The 16,973-nt window shown below is 46.6% G+C and overlaps 1 protein-coding gene and 1 long non-coding RNA gene across 2 annotated transcripts in view; one reads left to right on the forward strand and one right to left on the reverse strand.

The window, feature by feature from the left end:
* Positions 1-5,996: 5,996 nt before the first annotated feature.
* LOC146894587 (uncharacterized) lies at positions 5,997-8,565 on the reverse strand. Its single transcript, XR_015001775.2, has 2 exons — positions 8,049-8,565; positions 5,997-7,927 (listed from the first exon to the last, which is right to left on the reverse strand). It is a non-coding gene; the product is annotated as an uncharacterized LOC146894587 (long non-coding RNA).
* A 69-nt stretch (positions 8,566-8,634) lies between these two features.
* Positions 8,635-16,973, forward strand: part of Anxa2 (annexin A2) — a 39,453-nt gene continuing 31,114 nt past the window's right edge. Inside the window, exon 1 of the mRNA XM_048423701.3 lies at positions 8,635-8,732. The gene's annotated coding sequence lies outside the window, so the exon portion shown is untranslated. The remainder of the gene's footprint in view (positions 8,733-16,973) is intronic.

The raw sequence follows: 16,973 nt of genomic DNA on the forward strand, positions 1-16,973 counted from the left end.
ACCCACCCGTGCCTATAGGGTGTTAGCATGTGTCTCCACCCCATGTTCCCGTCTCTGGTTATCTATGTATGTTTCCACAGGTATGTCACATATTATTAGGAATCTAGAACATTAAGGATATTTAACAACTCTCTGTTGTTGTTTTTAACCATGCTGTGTCCACTGGGCATGGTAGCACAAGCCTTTAATCCCAACAGCTAGAAGACAGAGGCAGGTGAATCTCTGTGAGTTCAAGGCCAACCTGGTCCACATAGGGAATTCCCACAGCCAGGGCTGTGAAGAGAGACCCTGTCTCAAATAATAATAATAAATCCTTATCCTACTTCATTTGATTTTAAAGAAACATTTTTTAGTCACAGATACACATTTAAACAATATTGTGTCTAAAAACATGTTGGAGGTTCTGTAGCCCAAAGAGTCTGAACTAAAGCACTGAATTTTTTGTACACAGTCAGTTCTTTTCCAATGGGAGTGAGTTCCAGGGATCCCCTTCCCATGAATAACAAAATCTAAAGATGCTCAAATCTTTTCTTTAAAATGACACAGAAGCGCTGTGTAGAGATCCAGAGATAGAGCAGAGTGGACCAAAGAAATGCGGAGTTTATAATGCATTGATGACACCATGGAGACGGATTTACTTGTGAGGATTCTAGAATGCTAAGGATGGCTTCTCTCTTACACTGAGCACCAGTCTCAACTGGCAGTGACCTGTGGCTCTGGGTTAGGAAGTCTAATGGATAAGTTAACACTAGCTTAGACCTTTGACCACACTGAGACCCCTAGCCTTCCCGAAAGCACAGGACCAGGTCATGGTGGTCAACTGGGGTTTCGGTTCCTGCATTGTTTGTGCCTGTGTGATGCTGCAGGACATATTGTAAATGAATACAGTGTGGCCACTCTGGAAGTTGACATTCCCAGTGAGGGTTTTCTGGCTTCTGGATAGAGACACTCGTGTGGTCACCAATGCAGCTATAAGGTTCAGTCCCAAGTGTAAGGTTGGGGATACCATACTGATCCATGGCCACATCAGCCTACCTGGTAGTTCCTATAGTCAGAACCCCCTCAAAGGACCCAGTGATAGACTATCTGGGCTTCATTTCCCTGCCATGTCTGATACTTTTGACCACAGAATGAAGTGGAAGGCTCTTGGTGCCTGGAAACAAATGGGAGAAATAGCAGGAGCCATGAGAAGCTGTATGATGGTGGTGGATCCCAACCTCGTCTCCCACGGAAGCTGGGGGCAGACACTCTTGGCATGAGCCCAGTGTTTGAAGTTACAGTTGCCGGTGCTGAGATCTTCCAGTCTTTGGCTCATCAAGAACAAGGTCATTGCTGATTATAAAAACCCAGAGAAAGCCAGACAAGAGGAAATCCTAGGGACTGAACGGAACAGCCTGGGCAGAAACTGGAACCATTTGTTTCCATTCTAGTGGGTAACATCCCATTCCCGACAATGACAGTTGCCTAACCTGTGTTGGTCTAATGCTTCACTGATGGCATCCAAGTAGCAACTGTCTACTCTGGTCCCTTGCTGGACTCAGATTCTCAGTCAGTACCATAAAAGAAAAAGGGGCCTGTCTTCACCACCCTGCTTTCTATCTCCAGATGACTTGGGTGCTAGATCCCCTTGTTCAGTTGCCTTCTTCAGAGCTGCTGCCTGTGCCCTACAATCCATGTACACATTTCGACTTCAAACAGTGCCATGTACTAACTTTGTAAGATGGTATCCTTGTACTCCCCGAGGTTCGGTTCTGCTTCATCTGAGGTACTGAAGGGTGAACAAAAATCAACTCAACACCACTTGGATTTTATTTAACACCATAATATTTTGAGACCAGAGAAGTGACTATGAAATTAAATAAAGTAGCATGGTATTTGCGTTTGTAAGGTGAGCAGCCTGTAAGTAGTTGTCTAGGGAATAGTGTTTATGTTCAATACAGACACATGATTCATTTTCAAAGGTTTTCAGTGAGCAGGTGTTTGAACACCTGGATATGGAATCCACGAATGTGAAGGGTCAGTTATGTTCACTAACACAAGGATGCTCTTTCCTTGTGGTTTGAGCAGAAAAGGAACCCAAGAAAGAGGCAGACTAATTATATTTGAAAAAAGAAAAAAACCTGATCTATTGATCTATTTGTTAAGCCAGAGTTTAATTATTCAAAGCACTTCCACTTAGAAAAATACCCGGCCTTTTCAATGAATAAATAAACGTGTTTCTGTGTAACAGTGTGCACATGTATGCACAAGATTACGAGACCTAAATGGATTACACTATGCATGTTAAGGGTCTAGGTTTTTTTTTGTTTTTCACGCCAAGTCCATGGCTTCCAGGACCTATCAGAGTCCAGCCCCACCAAGTCAGCTCCTCTACATGGAGACACCTTTAGGAGGCCCACACTGGCCAGAGGCAGGACCTTACAAAGAAGACGTGCAGCTTCTCGTCTGAGTGAAGCCTGGCACACATGCCTAGTACCAGGAGATACAGATACAGCACAAACAATACAAGGGTTGTGGGACTGAAGGCATCAATTCTGCCCTATCTGTAAATGTCATGCCGCCCGTTATCTTGTTAGAGCCATTGTCCAGCATACGTTTGTGTTCTTCATAAACTCTAGATGGACACCCTGCCTTGTTGGTCTAATCACAAATTACCAGTAGAGAATCAACCTCGTGTGAGAGTTTTGCCATATTTTGCATTTCCTAGTTCTGCAGTGTTTTCTTTGTCAGTGGAGCACGCTAGGGTGCTCCCACCTGTCCATTATCCAGGGAAGCTTTTCTTCATAATTGGGCTTTCTCTGCTCCCTGAGTGCTGGGATTAAAGGCGTGCACCATCGCTGCCTATCTACATTTTTTTTTTTTTAAGATTTGAGTGTTCCCCCAATCCTAGCATAGTCTATCATAATCTTACTGTCCAAGAAGGCAGCTCACCTTTACCTGGCTCTTTATCTGTTTTCTTTTCTCAACTCTTTCTAATATTATGGGAGCAACTATGTTAAATATTAATGTGTACCTCAGTTGACAGAAGACTGACCGCGTATACATGAAGCCGGGGTTCCATCCTCAGCACCGCATAAAACTAGACGAGGTGGCACAACCTGGTAACCCCAGCATTTGGGAGGTGGAGATTGGAGTTCCAGACTATCTAGTTTGGTATACATGAGACTTTACTCAAAATATGAATAAATGAGGGCTGGAGAGATAGCTCTGTGGTCCAGAGCACATGCTGCTCTTCCAGAGGACTCAAGTTTGGTTCCCAGCACCTACATGGTGGCTCATAACCACCTGTAACTCCAGTTCCAGGGAATCCGATGCCCTCTTCTACCCTTTACAGACATTGCATGGATATTCTGTATGGACATACAAGCAGGCAAACATTTGTACACATAAAAACGAATGTTTTTAATCTTTAAAAACTATATTTAAAAGGTGACCATTCTTTTGATGTGTACTTTCCAAAAGGTAGTCATTATCCATTTGGTATCTATTCTCCCATGTATGTGTGTGTATGTATGTATGTATATGTATACATGTACACACCTACACACATTTTTGTATTTACACGTACATTCGAACATGAATAGAATCAAATTACTAATCTTATTCTGTTTAGCTTCTTTCTTTTTTTTAACCCCAGCTTAAAGGATACATTCCGTATTTAAGATTTAAATATATTCAAAACATCCAAATTACATCAGGTAGCCTTCAGTAAAGTTGACAGTAAACTGATCTTTTCTGTATGTTTTCTTACTAACTACATTTTTGAAGGATTTATTTGCATGTATCTGTGAGGGGATATATGTACTATGAATGACATTCCCACATGTCTGTATGTCCTCACAGGTCTGGCAGAAGGCATCAGATACCTCTGGAACTGGGGTTTCAGGCGGTTGTGGTTACGGACTCTGGGGTTACAGACTCCTACCTGGGTGCTAGGAGTCAAACTCAGGTCTTCTAGAGCTACACTCTCTTAACTGCTGAGCCGTCTCTCCAGTCCCTTACCACAATACTTTAAGTTATGAAAAATATTACCCTTTCTTTAACAGATGTAGGAGCATGACTAACGTGTCCTGTGTACCAAATTATGTTTTTGACTTGGTGCAAATACAAAATAATTTTGTGCCAAGCTGTGTTTAAAATGTTGGTAGAGCCACCAACATTTTGTAGACTCACACCTTTAATCCCAGCACTCGGGAGGTAGAGGCAGGTGGATTTCTGTGAGTTCGAGGCCAGCCTGGTCTACAGTGCTCATTCCAGGACAGCTAGGGCTATCACACAGAGAAACCCAGTCTCAAAAAACCAAAAATAAAAATTCAAAAAATGCTGGTAGAAATACATGATAGTAGTTGATAGGATTTGCAATGCTCATCTTTTGACTTGCCAATCTTATCTGTAGTGGAGAGGGAGCTAGCTCGGTGACAGGACACCGTGCGGCATGTGCAAGGCCTTGGGCTCAATTGCCAATACTGTCCATTCCCCCAGGTGAAGTGAAATGCACTGAGTTAAGAATTAAGCTGCTCCCTCCCCTCCTCCCGCTCCCTTCACATCCTACTCCTCCAACAAGGGAGATGAGAAAAAAAAATTGCTTCATAAATAAATAAATAGAGAAAACCAAAATTAACCAAGATGGGGGAGATGAAGATGAACTAAGCTGCTGGGCTGGAGAGATGGCTCAGTGGTTAAGATTGCTCACTGACTGTTAATCCAGAGAACTCAGGTTTGATTTCCTAGTGCCCACATGACTGGCTGTCTAATTCCAGTGAATCCAGCACCTTCTTATAGCCTTCTCATACATCAAGTATGCATGTGGTACACAAATATACATGTAGGCAAAACACACACACACACACACACACACACACACACACATATATATATATATATATATAATATGTTAAAAAAAAGAAAGGGAAGAACTAGATTGTCTTTAGCTCAGGATGCATCCCTGTGAGCTAGCCTAAGAATGAACGTAACTGAAACAGGGAAGAGAGATGTGTATAGGCTGAGCCTGAGTCCTGGCACAATCCTCAGAGTCAATGGAAAAGATGTCAGAAATGCGGGCTATACTATCAGAGTTGTGTCATCGAGGGCTGGGCATGTACTCAGTAGACAGAGCGCTTGCCCGGTGTGCACGAGGCCCTGGATTCAATCCTGGCACCGTAAAAACGCAGTAGTGGTAGTGCATGCTTGAAGGCCAGCTCTGAAGGAGTATGGACAGGAAGATGAGGGGGCCAGGCCACCTCGGCTGTGACTTCAAGACCAGCCAGAGATACCTGGGACACTGCTCCGAAAGACAAACAATAACCCTCATCAAACAGACAAACAAACAAACAAAAAAACCTGGAGTGCTTTTTAGCAAGAACATTCTGGCTGCTCTGCATCAAACCAGTGGGGAACTGAGGACCTGTGATGTCTGAGGACACTGGCATTCCACAGATGTTTCTTGCAGATGTATCTCAAAACAGAGTAGAAACTGTGGTTTGTCCACGTGGTGGCCTCTGTGTGGCTTAGGTCATGACACAAGCTTAACAAACTCTGAGGACTTATTCTAAGTCCAGCGTGGCTAGACGGCAGAGGCGTAAAAGCTCGTGAAGTGACCACTATCTCAAAGAGCTGCAGGGGACCAGAGTCAGCCCTGCTGAGGGAAAACTGCACTTTTCAGAGGTTAGCCTGGCCACATAGCTTTCCTGACAGTTTTACAAAGTGCTGTTCTGCTGGGATTAAGAGCTTTCCTTGTGTCCATGTGCATATGAGTGTGTGTATTACGTATATGTAAGTATTTGAGTGTGTGTGCACACACTTGTGTGCATAGAGACCAGAGGACAGCCTCTACTGTTATAGTTCCTGAGGCACTCTTTTGAGACAAGATCACTCAGTGGCCAGAAACTGGCCAAGTAGGGTAGGCTGACTGTCCAGAGAGCCCCAAGGGCTCCACACCCCCCCTTTCCCCCCTCCACCCTTCAACTCCCTGATGCTTGGATTACAAGGACACATACCGCAGTCAGATTTTTCATGTGAATTCTGGGGGTTGAACTCCAGCCCTTGTGTTTTCAAGTCAAGCATTTTACCTCTCCCACTCCTTCCCCACCCATCTGACCTTGTTTGTGGGATTTTATGAACTATCCATTCAGTGTGATACAACTGTTGCCTAGCAATGGTCAATTTGATTTCCAGATTATCCCGAATATGTATCAGTAAGTGTCCCCTCAAATTGGCTTTTGATAAAATGTGTGTCTGATGGACTAACATCAGAACCAATGATATCTCCAGAAAGAATTTAGGATGCCAAGGAGACAGGACAAGAAGAAAGATGCGCATGAAAGAAAGACCTCTTTGCTCCCCAAGCAGAATTATAGTCAATGGTTTTCAAATTAAGCACTAGTTTCAGGATAAAGATGAAAACAAGGATGTGGCTGCACAAATATATCTATCTTAAGACTCCAGGGGACCGGAGAGACGGTGCAGCAATTAAGAGCACTGGCTTCTTTTCCAGAGGAGTCAGGTTTGATTCTCAGCATCCACATGGTGGTTGACAACAGTCTCTAACTCCACTTCCAGTGCCCTCTAAGGGCACCAGGCAAGTGTGTGGTTCACAGACAGACATGCAGGCAAAAACACTCATACACATAAAATAAAAAGTTTAACAACAGTGTAAATAGTTTAAGATCCAGAAAGGCTCAGCATGGTGTTCTGAAGACCGTCTCAGAGCTTTAAGACTTTCAGCGTTTAACCCGCAGCATTCCGCCATGTGCGAAGCAGAGGGAGCGGCTGCAGGGAAACAAGAGAAGACAGCCTGTGAATGGTGAGTCAAGTTCTTCATATTAGCAGAACTGGTCTCACGTTCCTCAGAAATAGCCACGGATGATTTCTAATTCTCTCTCTCTCTCTCTCTCTCTCTCTCTCTCTCTCTCTCTCTCTTTCTTGATGGGGCCACTGAAAAATTTAGCAGGGCAGAAATGAAGCCTAGCCATATACGTTAAGCTTTGCCAGATGTCCAGAATAAGCCAGAAATTCTTTGGAATGTTTGGTGGCTTTTTCTACATTTCACATGATGTCAGTCAAGTGTCATTTCCGGTACATTCCCCCACACAAGCAGGAGTGTGTGGCCTGTGAGGCTGGGTGGAGAAACGACGACAGCTTGCCGGCATGGTGTGCCTGCGTCTTCTTATGTTCCAAGGTGTTCGCACCTAGTCGACAGATAAACGTGGTTTCTGTCTTTAAAGCTGTCCATATTGGAGAGCTGTGACTGTAAATCAGACATTGTAAATCAGAGCTCAAAAGCTCTGCGGGGTTGACTACTCGTCATTCTGCTGGGGCTTGTGTGTAGCTCCCAGAGACAGGGCTGGGCAACTCAGAACTTGAGCTGGGTGTTGAGATCCCAGCTGGGGCCGGCTTCACAGCTAACTGGCTATGGGACAGTGGGCACTGTACCGAGTATCTCTTCCCCTGGCTCCTAGGAGTGAACTGAGACTTGGGTGGAAAGTTCAAACAGATGTTGAAGTCAGGAGGGCTAGGAAGATGGCTCAGCTGCCCCAAGCTAAAGACCCCGAGTGCTGGCACCTATTGAGGTAAAAGGTTTATTGGCCAGCTGGTCTGGCTTAATTTGTGAGCTCCAGGCCGAAGAGAGACCTTGTCTCAAATAACAAGGTGGACCATTCCTGAGACACAGCATCCCCGCGGCTGCCATCTGGCTGGCTTCCACATGTGATACACGCGAACCACAGGCACACACAAATAGATGGGAGATACGCTGAAGAACCATTAGGACCAGGAGAAAAGAGAGGTGGAAGGGGGGAGCTTAAAGACCGAGCGTGGTGAACGGTGTTCTGGATTCTTCTGCTAGCCTGAGCTTTGATGCCGTGTGGGCAGTCACACACAAACGTACTTCACTTCCGCGTTGTCCGTGTGACTCCCCTGGGAAAGCAGGCTAGAAAAGAAACAAGAAAAACCAGGGAAGCAATTAGCCAAGGGAATGAGGAAAAAAAAAAAAAAAACAAAACAAAAAACAAAACAAAATAACAAAACAACTCAAAAAGCCAATAACCTACCATTAGAAAAGACGGTAGGAAGTCCTGGGATGTAGAGAGCACAGAAGTTCTGCTGTCTGGGGGAAGGAGGCATCTCCAGGCCTCGCCTCCAGGTTTCCCTGACTGCTTGGAGGCCTCCCTGCCCTGTGGCTTTGGTTTCTTAGGCCCAGTAGGCTCTGTAGGGCAGTTTTAAGCCAACTGCCCGCCCTCCCCATGCTCCTCCATCTGGTGACCAGAGGTTAAACTAATATGTTTGCAGACGGTTATGGAGAGCTGGGTGCCAACAGCCTAGCTCAGGGGAATCCAAATGTATGTGTCTTGAAACAATTCTACCCCCCATTACCTAAAAGCCTAGAAGCAAAAGAAGAAGTGAATTGGGCAAGTCTGCCGAAATCTTAATTACCCAGGCCAGCCTGAGCCCTGGCCCCCCGCCCCTCGTATTCTAGGAGTAAGGGGGGTCAGGGGGTGGAGGCTTGATGAGCCTGGGGAGGTGGTGGGGCTGTCCTGTCACGTAGGGCAGGGCAGGGTCTGGGCAGCTTTCCAAGGAGGGTGAGTCACCTCGAGCAGGGTGGGAACGGGCCTGGGAGGGGAGGGGAGGAGGGGCGGCCTTACACAGGGAGGATGGGGCGGGTATAAAAGCCCCACCCAGCCCAGCCGTACCGCTCGGCTTCTGGGGAGGCTCTGAACGCTAGGCGCCCGGCCCAGGTAAGTGGGGCGCGGCCCGGTCGCCCGCTATGGCCTCGGGGTTGCGGTGTTGAACGGGAAGCGGACAGGCTCCAGTAATGGGGACCCTGGGAGGCACGGAGAAGGACCCACTCCACTGGGCGATCTGCGGCTCCTGCAGCAGAGTTGCAAAGTGTCCCGCGTGGGGTCGTGACACGTCTCTTTGCATACCACGCCTGGGGGGTGTAGGGCAGAGGTGGGGAGGACCGTGATTCCCCTTGAGGTCCTCTGGGAAGCGGGGAGACCCTGTGTGGGGGCGGAGAGTCGAGGAACTCGGCATTCCAGACGTGCTAGGTGCCAACGGGGGGATTGGGTGTGGCCGCTGGGGAGCCTGCGGCCCAGCTGTGAAGCCTGTGGACTTTTCCCCTCCACTTTCTGTACTGCGTTCTCTCACTCTGAAGCATAACTCCTGCAATTTCAGGTGAATTTCCTTGTAGCTGACAAACGTACATTTGTAAAGTCGGGGTTCAGGGGAGGTTTCCGGGGGCACCTGAACTTCAAGTCTTGAGTACCGTGTTCTCCTTTACCCATACAATCTCAGCTCAGTCTTTGTCACAAACTCTAGATTGTCTGGTCGGACACTCAGGTTTCATTCTTTCTTTGGAGTTTGCCACTCTCTGGAACGTGTGCAGAAGTGTCCCCGGGTGGTTCCGTAAGGAAAGTTGCCTTGACTGCTCTGATGCCGCCCTGAGTCAATTGACAGGATCTATCGAAAAGGGCGTGGCTCCTGGGCTGCAGGTTCCAATGCTGGCCTGGAGGGCTGCGGTTCCAGAAGTTTATCTATAAAAGTGGTTTCCGAACTCTTGTTCTTAGCGCCACCCACACTGAGTTATTGAAGGTTTCCGAAAACAAGTTCATTCAAAAATAGATAGTAAGGCACACTGAAAACAGAGTTGTGCAAATGAAAAAAAAAAACCCTGCCAGTTGAGACATAGCGGTAACCTCCACACTCAGGAGACTGAGGCAGCAAGGTCCGGAGTTTAAAGCCAGACTGAGCTACACAGTGAGACCACTGCCTCAAAAAACCCAGAAGCTGATTATCTAGCTGATTGGTAGAGTGCCCTAGTAGGGTACACAAGATCCGGTCTTCATTCCCAGAACCGGAAAGAGTTCCTTATTTGTGTAGTAATTTGCCATATTCAGCCTCAGCCCTTAACAACAACCATAAACTCTTGGGATCCAAGGTCCTCGACCTGTAACTCAGGGACATTATTAGGTGAGTCTTCAACTTGAACCCGGAAGCCACTCCCCTGCCACTCCCTCAAGAACTCTGTAGAAGGTGTTTTGAATCCCAAACTAGAACCAAAAAATAAAAAAAAAAATAATTTACACTGTATCTGAGTGCTGCCTAATGGCAGGGGAGCAGGATGGGGAGACGAGGAGTGGTCTGTGGGTAGGAAGACTAAGTCACTGGTGTCGTTCTCGGGTCTTTTCCCCTTAGTGTTAAAGGTAGTCTTGATTAAATCGTGTTAATTGAAAACATGTGTCTATGCCTCTTCTCCGATTTCTTTTCCCTGCTTAAACCCTTGCCATGTTCCGTTGGCTTTGGAGACTTGTGCCGTCCTTCTCCACACCCACTTCCTCCTCATTTTGGCAGCGCCCTGCCGAAACTTGTGGACCTGAGTCAGGGAACTTGAAGATGGCAGAAGAGACCAGGCAGAGTCCTGTCTCCTTCACTGGGTCCATAGCTTACCTTAAGTCCAAGGGTTTCTCTAGAAGTGCCCATGGCGTCTGCTGCAGCAGGGGCAACCCCCTAGGCACATCTTTCTGTTGAGGGTTTCCTGTTTGGTGTGGTAGAGTTCAGGAAGTTTTGCTAAGGAGCCAGGCAACGCTTACAGTTTTAGCTGAGAGCTTGGGTTTGGACTGGTGTCTCAATGTTTCACATCCTGTGTCTGAGCTATTAAAGCACCCTATTGATTAGCATTAGATATGCATGCAGTCTTGGTCATTGGCTTCCTGGCTAAGTTCTGATTTAAGTAGTTTTCCTGGCAAGGCAGGCACTCTCCTAAATTGCTATTGATTTTTGAGGACTGTGGTTTCTCCCTGCAACTTTGGGCCTGGATTAATGTGTGTGAGGGCTGATGGGAACTTTTGCCTTAACTCTTGGTGTGTGCAAAGTGCAGGGACCTGTTTCATCAGGGGAGAGTGGGTATGTTACAAAAGGAATCCCAAGCACTATGGGCTGCTTTAAACGTCCATTTGTCTTATGAACAAACTGTCTGTTTGGTGCCCACTGTGTCCCAGTCCCAGTTATGGTACTGAGCACACAGCAGCGGACTAGACACACATCTATGTGCGTATGCATTCTCTGTGTGCTTGCACACACACACACACACAGAGGCCTTGCTTTTGAGATTTTGAATCTATTGGGGAAAGAGAAAAAGATAAGTGAAGTAGTTGTAGAGACAGCAATTTGATTTGACATTTTCTGTTTTTCTAAACTAATATTCACCAACCCGGCTGGAGCCCCACTTCTACACAGCTGTTTCTCAGACCTGGACGTGGAGCTGAGCTCATCCCAAAGAAGTGTCTAAATCAACTGGATTTAACCTGTCCTGCAGTATCAACTGTGAGACTTGAGTAGAAGCTGACTCTTTTTCTGCACCTACAATTAATCCCCCAAGTCACACCCTCCTCTAGCTGTGGGCCTGCCACCAGAGAGGAAATTCCAGGCCTTGACAGAAATTCTTTCCACCCATTTGCAGTCTGGCATGGTTTTCCTTTTGTTACAAGAGGCAGCCCCCATCCGTGTCGTTGAGGGGACTCGTGATTCTGGGTGGTTCCACTGACGTGATCTCCAGATGTTCCCTAGTGGGTGCACATTGACGCTTCTAAGTCATCTGAGCTCAGATCTTCTTAGGGTATCCATTTGCAGCCCCCAAGCTGTCTGAGTTCAAATCCCAGACTTGAAGTGAACACTGTAACCACAGGGAGTGGCCATGACACGGAACTGTTTGTATGTGCCCTTTGTCTCCTGGCCACACCCAGAGGACACTCATAGCTCAGAGGAGTTACAAGGTTTTCCTATCTTTCCCAGGTTACCTCTTTGCTGCCTGGCTCTCTGCTTGTTCCTGTGTGTGCTCTGGTTCCCATGCTGTCCTGTGGCAGAGCTTGGGCCATAGCATCCAGATAATGTGGAGATGGGGCTGGGTGCCACTGTTTATCACTAATGGGAAGAGGCTGGCCTAACATGATCTGCCAGGCTGTCTGAAGATGTTCAGAGGCTGGGAGTGGGAGCCCCCAAGTCTGAATAGGTGGAACTGGGCCTGGATTTTTTTAAAACATTCAGTTTTAGGTAAAGAGGAGAAATTGAGAAAGGAGACTCTGTTGGAAAAGAACAACGTAGACCTAAACGAGAAGGAACCAGTGTGTGAACTATTCCAACTTGCCATCTAAGTGAGACTGTAAGCTGTCAGACTTCCGAGTCAGGACAGAAGAATAAGTACAAGTCCCATGGCTGGACTGTGTGGAAGGTGTCCTCAAACTCTCTACTCTGGTATTTCACAAATGCAGAAAGAATAGCAGGTCTGGGGCAAGGAGGGTGATTGAGAAAGCTAGTCTCCCCTATGATTCTCCAGAGCTTACAGTCTCTCTTAGATGCCCACTGATCAAGACAGAGTACCCCTGGTAGAGGAGCAGGTAGTCCTGAGCATCTGAGAGAAGAGTCAGTGGTCTCGCCTGACTTAGGTGGAGTGAACATGTGTGAGTGTGCATTTGTACGCCTGTGCAAAGACAGTATTGAAGACGGGTGGTATGGCCCAGTGGCTAGAGTGCTTGCCAACGTATACAAGTCTCGGATTCCATCCTCAGCACCATATTAAATTGGGAGTCAGGAGGATCCGAAGTTGAAGATCATCCTTGGCTAGATAATGAAACTGGCGCTAGGCTGTGCTAAATGAGAACCCTTGTCTACAGACAAGAGAAGAGGAGGGAGGAGGAGGGAGAGAGAGAAGAAACAACAGACTTAAACCAGGAGGTAGGTTCAGAGTGTGGGGCAGTGTCTCAAACTTGGACTTTTCTTGTTCTGGCAGCTGAGCCCAGTTGGAAGTCTAATATGTGGGCCATAAGACTCTGAGATTGAATTATAGATGCTCAGGCTGCATTTCCCAATGCCGAATGTGTCTCATGCCAAATGACATCACTCTTCCACCCTAGTCTCTTTCCGCCCACTCCAAGTCTATCAGGAGGGCCTCCCAAATCAAGAAGTGGCAGTATCTGTGGCTAGCAAACAAATATTGATTCAGGTCCCACAGCCAGAGGGACAGGCTAGAGCAAGCGCTGCAGGGGCCTCTTGCTGAGGCCACGGGGCTGGCGGAATTCCAGGAATCCTGGGGCTTAGCTTGGCCCTGTGAGTCAAGCATTAATCAGAACCATAAAGCTAAGGGGGAAAGTATGCGCCTTCAAGAAGGTTCTGTTAACTAAAGATGATTTAGAGGGTTAGAGGGTGGGGTCCAGTGGGAACTCCCTTTCCCATCATTCATGCTTTTTTTTAAATTATTATTTATTTAAAATCCTAGTGTGGTTTCTACACCATGGTGTCCAGGAACTACAGTAAGGGAGTAAAGTCTGTGGTGGGGAAACCCAGTCCTCCACATTCCCACCCCCACCCATTTTAACTAAAAATCTAGGTTTGGAGTCATTCCCATCCTCATTGATTCATCGTGGTTGCTAGGCATCTGTTTTGGGGTAACCCAACAACATGCTGTGTCTTGTTAGCGCTGGCCAAGTGGGTGTGTCTCTGAAACTGCTGGGCTGGATTCCCTGCAGACCAGCCATGTCCCAACAAGCTCTGTGCAAATGAATATGGCTTTCTGGAACTAGCACTTTTTAACTCAGCAAAGTGTATTTTTGCTGTTTATAACACTGCCTGTGAGATCCTTTCTTGGAGTTTTTTGCAAACGTTGTGTTTGACTTTCCTTTTACAGAATAAAGGTTAAAAACAACTTTATTGGTACTTTTTGCTCATTGCCGTAACTTCGTTTTGTTTTTTTTTTTTTGAAACAGAACAAGAAAATGTAAGAAGATGTAGTTATTAGGTTTTTTTTTAAAGACAAAACTACAGTTATTTGTAAAACAGACTATCTGTTACATATAAATGACTCTACAGATTCCTTCACTGCCAAGCTTTGTCCCCTGAGAGCGTGGTGCCCACAGGGTGAGTCTCACTGATTGTTTGCAAGGCCACAGGAGACAGTCTGTTCCCTCCTTTTAGGGAGGCGCTGGGACAGTCCCTGTTTCCCCACCACTGCAGGGTGCTACTTCAGATTGGCTGAAGGAGGGTATGGCTTTCTGCCTCTCCTTGGACTGGACTGGTTTGTTTTCTTAAACAGAGACACCTGCCTGAGAAAGAGCCCTTTTCCCAGTGAGCCAGGGCCCAGCCTGCCCTGGGAGCCAAGGCCCTGGCATAGAGTGTTCTCATCAACAGATGGCTTACCTGATAGTTCTTTCTGGTATGCAGGCTGAAACTAGTTGGTCAGCTGGGTGAGGCTGAGGTGCTTGGAAGAGAGATGCAAATCTGGAGAACAGAGTGCCAAAAAAGAGAGGGTGGTTCTGTTCTTCAGGCACCCGAATTTTACATTGTGGGGTTAGGAGTTAGTTTAGTGAGGACCCTTTTACATGTCATGTTGACTCATTTTGTTTTTCAAGCCAGGATCTCATACAGACCAGGCTAGCCTCAAACTCAGTATGTAGCCAAGGAAGAACTTCCCATCCTCCCTCCTAAGAGCTGGGATTACAGGCATGTACCTTCACATGTGACTTTTGTAGACCTTTTTTAAAGTCTTGTGTTTTGGTAAACAGGTAAATAGGAGAATTGGGTCTATTCACATTCCACCATTTCTGTAGCCAAAGTTAACTTGGCAGCATTCATTCAGGTCCTTGGATTTTGGGATCACCACATGGACATGGCTTCCTAACAAACCTGTCCCCTTGTTTTCCTGAGGTCCACTGGGGATGTGTCCCTCCCCAGTCCTCTACTCCCTCCACCCCTGACATGTTCCTCTAGTTGATGACTCACCCTCTCTGCCTACACATAGAGGCTTCACCTTTAGGCCCTAGACTGAACCACTCTGCTTCCTTGATGGTTGCGACATAATAATCTCTCCATTGAAGGGACACTGGGGCAAAGTCTAAAGAACAAAAGCAGAGAACTCAAAGATCCCGGGTTATAGCCCTCCCCTGCTGTGGACCATGGGTAGTCTCTTAAGTGTCTCTTCTCTAAGAGTATAAGTTACTTCTCTGGTGGCTGTGACCAAATACCTAAGGAGGAGCACCTAGAAGGAGGAGGGGCCTATTACAGCATGGAGTTTAAGTGCACACAGTCCATACTAGCAGGGAAGGCATGGTGACAGGAGCCTGAGGAGGCAGCTGGTCACATTGCACACACAGTCAGGAAGCAGAGAGAGACCAATGCTAGCTCCCAGCATATGGTCTTTTGTTTTTACTGTAGCCCATGACAAAAGCTCCTGGCCTGGTGCTACTCATATTTAAGATGAGTCTTCCCATTTTAATGACTCTAAACTAGGAAATTCCTCACAGACACACCCAGGGGTGTGTTTCCATGGTAAATCTAAATCCACTCAAGTCAACAGCAAAGCTGTTTCATCACAGGTGGGAAGCTGCGGCTGAGGGTGCTTCATCCCTTAAGTACAGTCTCGGTGCGCCCGTCCTCTGAGTCTGTGGATGACCTGGCCATTGCCAGGGTCTACATGTCTCACCAGCACTGCAATGGCCTTTTATGACCCCAGAAGTCACAGCACACTGACCCATTCTCATTAGTCAAACTAAAGTTTTAGCAGTCGTGGTGAGAGGCAACACTCACTGTTTGTTCTAGCAACTAATCGACCCTATTCAGAGAAACTGCATAGCCAGAGGATTGGATGAAGAGGAGAAGCAAAGGTTATATTTTATTTCTAAGCTAAAATAGGATTGCCATTAAACTTGCATGAGCTAGGAAATATTTATGGACATGGGCACTTAGATATTGCTTGTCGGTCTCTATGACTTTGGGGTTATTATGATATTTTTGGTGCAGAAAGGTTGTAATATAAATGGGACTTCTATCAAAAAGTGTTTTGAAGTACGTGTTTGGGGCCAGAGAGATGGCTGAGTGGTAAAGAGAGCTCGCTGTGCAATAAGAACCAGACTTCAAATCTCAGCACAAAGGCAGCAAGCCAGGTGTCACAGCTCTGAAGGGGGCAGAAATAGGAGGACCTCTGTCAGCTCGCTCCAGAACATGCAAGCTTCAGGTACAGGAGAGAGAGACCCTGCTTCAAGAGGAGACAATGGAGAGTGCTTGCACACAGATGCATGAACCTTCTAGTACACCCGCATGCACACATAGCTACGTTAGAACACACACACACACACACACACACACACACACACACACTACAGTCTGTTTGTCACCAAGTTTGTGGAAATATGTATTCTTCATTTGTATAGGGGTCTGAGAATTGGTAGAGGAAATGCAGCAAAGTATCCTTCCAGCCTTGAGTCATATGTAACTATGTGCTATTTCAATGCTTTTCAAGTGGAGGGCGCTCAGTACTGGATGAATAAGGAATTCCTGTCAAAAGGCTGGGAGACCTGTGTGGAATGGGGATCTTCTCACCTTATTGAAGCAATACCAGCGTAGTGGTGCCTTGAGGAATGCACAGAGTGCCATGAGATATGGCGAAAGCTGGGTGTGGCAAAACACACCTGTAATCCCAGGCAAGAAGACTGGGAGTTTGAAGCCAGACTGGGCTACACAGTGACATCCTCACTTTTTGTTCTCTCCATTGTATAGTGTTCATATGTGTGTGTGTGCACGTATGAGGGTGAAGGTATAGAAGCACATGTATGTGTGTGTATGTATGAGGGTGCAGGTATGGATGCACATGCATATGTGTGTATATGCATGAGGGTGCAGGTATGGATGCACATGTATGTGTATATGCATGAGGGTGCAGGTATGGATGCACATGCATATGTGTGTGTATGCATGAAGGTGCAGGTATGGAGGCACATGTATGTGTGTGTATGCATGAGGGTACAGGTATGGATGCACATGTATGTGTGTATGTATAAGGGTGCACATGCATATGTGTGTGTATGCATGGGGGTGCAGGTATGGAGGCACATGTATGTGTGTGTGCATGCAGGTACAGGTATGGATGCACATACATACATGTGTGCATACATATGGAGTTCAGAGTTTGATGTCACTGTTTTCCTTGGTTG

The sequence above is a fragment of the Myodes glareolus genome, chromosome 4 (genome assembly GCF_982192425.1).
Source record: "Myodes glareolus chromosome 4, mMyoGla1.1, whole genome shotgun sequence".
NCBI classification, from domain to species: domain Eukaryota; kingdom Metazoa; phylum Chordata; class Mammalia; order Rodentia; family Cricetidae; genus Myodes; species Myodes glareolus.